General features: G+C 45.4%; 7 non-coding genes across 7 annotated transcripts; all 7 read right to left on the bottom strand.

Annotated features, from left to right (window-relative positions):
* Positions 1 to 163: 163 nt before the first annotated feature.
* On the bottom strand, positions 164 to 235 carry Pmar_PMAR019401. Its single transcript has one exon. It is a non-coding gene; the product is annotated as a tRNA-Asp (tRNA).
* Positions 236 to 432: 197 nt separating this feature from the next.
* Positions 433 to 504, bottom strand: Pmar_PMAR019402. The gene has a single exon. It is a non-coding gene; the product is annotated as a tRNA-Asp (tRNA).
* Positions 505 to 701: 197 nt separating this feature from the next.
* On the bottom strand, positions 702 to 773 carry Pmar_PMAR019403. Its single transcript has one exon. It is a non-coding gene; the product is annotated as a tRNA-Asp (tRNA).
* A 197-nt stretch (positions 774 to 970) lies between these two features.
* On the bottom strand, positions 971 to 1,042 carry Pmar_PMAR019404. Its single transcript has one exon. It is a non-coding gene; the product is annotated as a tRNA-Asp (tRNA).
* Positions 1,043 to 1,239: 197 nt separating this feature from the next.
* Pmar_PMAR019405 lies at positions 1,240 to 1,311 on the bottom strand. The gene has a single exon. It is a non-coding gene; the product is annotated as a tRNA-Asp (tRNA).
* Positions 1,312 to 1,508: 197 nt separating this feature from the next.
* On the bottom strand, positions 1,509 to 1,580 carry Pmar_PMAR019406. The gene has a single exon. It is a non-coding gene; the product is annotated as a tRNA-Asp (tRNA).
* Positions 1,581 to 1,777: 197 nt separating this feature from the next.
* Positions 1,778 to 1,849, bottom strand: Pmar_PMAR019407. Its single transcript has one exon. It is a non-coding gene; the product is annotated as a tRNA-Asp (tRNA).
* Positions 1,850 to 2,908: the final 1,059 nt, after the last annotated feature.

Genomic DNA, 2,908 nt, shown 5'->3' on the forward strand with positions numbered 1-2,908 from the left:
AATTACCATTTTCAGCTACCAGCGCACATCGCGGCGGGCGTGAGTGGAGAGAGAAAGTTGAGTAATTTTTTCGAGGCAGCAAATGATTCGCAGAGTGGTGCAAAAATCAGTAAAGAAACGGTCGCGCATAAATGTGTGAAACGCCCTTGTCCAGAAATACCACTTCCACGGCCGAGAATTGAACTCGGGTCTCCTGCGTGACAGGCAGGAATACTAACCTCTATACTACCGCGGAATTGAAGGTGGTTCAATGTCTAAATAGTGACGCAAATTACCATTTTCAGCTACCAGCGCACATCGCGGCGGGCGTGAGTGGAGAGAGAAAGTTGAGTAATTTTTTCGAGGCAGCAAATGATTCGCAGAGTGGTGCAAAAATCAGTAAAGAAACGGTCGCGCATAAATGTGTGAAACGCCCTTGTCCAGAAATACCACTTCCACGGCCGAGAATTGAACTCGGGTCTCCTGCGTGACAGGCAGGAATACTAACCTCTATACTACCGCGGAATTGAAGGTGGTTCAATGTCTAAATAGTGACGCAAATTACCATTTTCAGCTACCAGCGCACATCGCGGCGGGCGTGAGTGGAGAGAGAAAGTTGAGTAATTTTTTCGAGGCAGCAAATGATTCGCAGAGTGGTGCAAAAATCAGTAAAGAAACGGTCGCGCATAAATGTGTGAAACGCCCTTGTCCAGAAATACCACTTCCACGGCCGAGAATTGAACTCGGGTCTCCTGCGTGACAGGCAGGAATACTAACCTCTATACTACCGCGGAATTGAAGGTGGTTCAATGTCTAAATAGTGACGCAAATTACCATTTTCAGCTACCAGCGCACATCGCGGCGGGCGTGAGTGGAGAGAGAAAGTTGAGTAATTTTTTCGAGGCAGCAAATGATTCGCAGAGTGGTGCAAAAATCAGTAAAGAAACGGTCGCGCATAAATGTGTGAAACGCCCTTGTCCAGAAATACCACTTCCACGGCCGAGAATTGAACTCGGGTCTCCTGCGTGACAGGCAGGAATACTAACCTCTATACTACCGCGGAATTGAAGGTGGTTCAATGTCTAAATAGTGACGCAAATTACCATTTTCAGCTACCAGCGCACATCGCGGCGGGCGTGAGTGGAGAGAGAAAGTTGAGTAATTTTTTCGAGGCAGCAAATGATTCGCAGAGTGGTGCAAAAATCAGTAAAGAAACGGTCGCGCATAAATGCGTGAAACGCCCTTGTCCAGAAATACCACTTCCACGGCCGAGAATTGAACTCGGGTCTCCTGCGTGACAGGCAGGAATACTAACCTCTATACTACCGCGGAATTGAAGGTGGTTCAATGTCTAAATAGTGACGCAAATTACCATTTTCAGCTACCAGCGCACATCGCGGCGGGCGTGAGTGGAGAGAGAAAGTTGAGTAATTTTTTCGAGGCAGCAAATGATTCGCAGAGTGGTGCAAAAATCAGTGAAGAAACGGTCGCGCATAAATGTGTGAAACGCCCTTGTCCAGAAATACCACTTCCACGGCCGAAAATTGAACTCGGGTCTCCTGCGTGACAGGCAGGAATACTAACCTCTATACTACCGCGGAATTGAAGGTGGTTCAATGTCTAAATAGTGACGCAAATTACCATTTTCAGCTACCAGCGCACATCGCGGCGGGCGTGAATGGAGAGAGAAAGTTGAGTAATTTTTTCGAGGCAGCAAATGATTCGCAGAGTGGTGCAAAAATCAGTAAAGAAACGGTCGCGCATAAATGTGTGAAACGCCCTTGTCCAGAAATACCACTTCCACGGCCGAGAATTGAACTCGGGTCTCCTGCGTGACAGGCAGGAATACTAACCTCTATACTACCGCGGAATTGAAGGTGGTTCAATGTCTAAATAGTGACGCAAATTACCATTTTCAGCTACCAGCGCACATCGCGGCGGGCGTGAGTGGAGAGAGAAAGTTGAGTAATTTTTTCGAGGCAGCAAATGATTCGCAGAGTGGTGCAAAAATCAGTAATCAACTCCTTATTTGTGGATTTACTGTAGCTACCTATATTGTGTTCAGTAATATGGAGGTTTGGGTGGTTGCCACTGGTTTATCAAACCCGTGGCGCTTCTAAACTTTATCTCCTATATACAACATCCTAGTTATAACACCAGGTCAACCACGAAGGTCAATAAACTAGGGTGTTGTGAAACCACTCAAATGGAGATAATCTAGAAGCCCTCCATAAAACTTACAGAGAAAAAGAAGAAAAAAAATAAAACATTATAGTTGAGTTTCCAGGAACACCACGAGGAGGTCTCTGAGCTCGTTCCCATCTAACAGTAAATCTCAATACATTCGTCCTTGAACTAGCCCCATAAATGGACCTTCATTCAACTCCTTATTTGTGGATTTACTGTAGCCACCTATATTGTGTTCAGTAATATGGAGGTTTGGGTGGTTGCCACTGGTTTATCAAACCCGTGGCGCTTCTAAACTTTATCTCCTATATACAACATCCTAGTTATAACACCAGGTCAACCACGAAGGTCAATAAACTAGGGTGTTGTGAAACCACTCAAATGGAGATAATCTAGAAGCCCTCCCAATAAACCGCCCAAACCAGTTCATCAAGTTTCCGACATCAAGTTAATGTCCTCAGCATATGTTGCACTCGAACGCCGACAACTATGACCTGTAAACTTCATCTGATGAAGTTCATCATATCGTCAATTTCTTGCTTGGAGAAATCAAAACGCTTCGACAGTTCCATACCAAGTTGTCGAGCATTCGTCGGCAACTTCTAATAGATCTTATCAAATATTCTCGAGCATGCTGGTACACTTACAACAATCTTTTGCATACGGTGCACCACACAACATAATCCTCTATGCATACGCTGATCCCTAGAATGTACACAATCACGCACTATAGTCTCAGAGG

This window comes from Perkinsus marinus (assembly GCF_000006405.1).
Source record: "Perkinsus marinus ATCC 50983 genomic scaffold scf_1104296966240, whole genome shotgun sequence".
Taxonomy (NCBI): Eukaryota; Perkinsozoa; order Perkinsida; family Perkinsidae; genus Perkinsus; species Perkinsus marinus.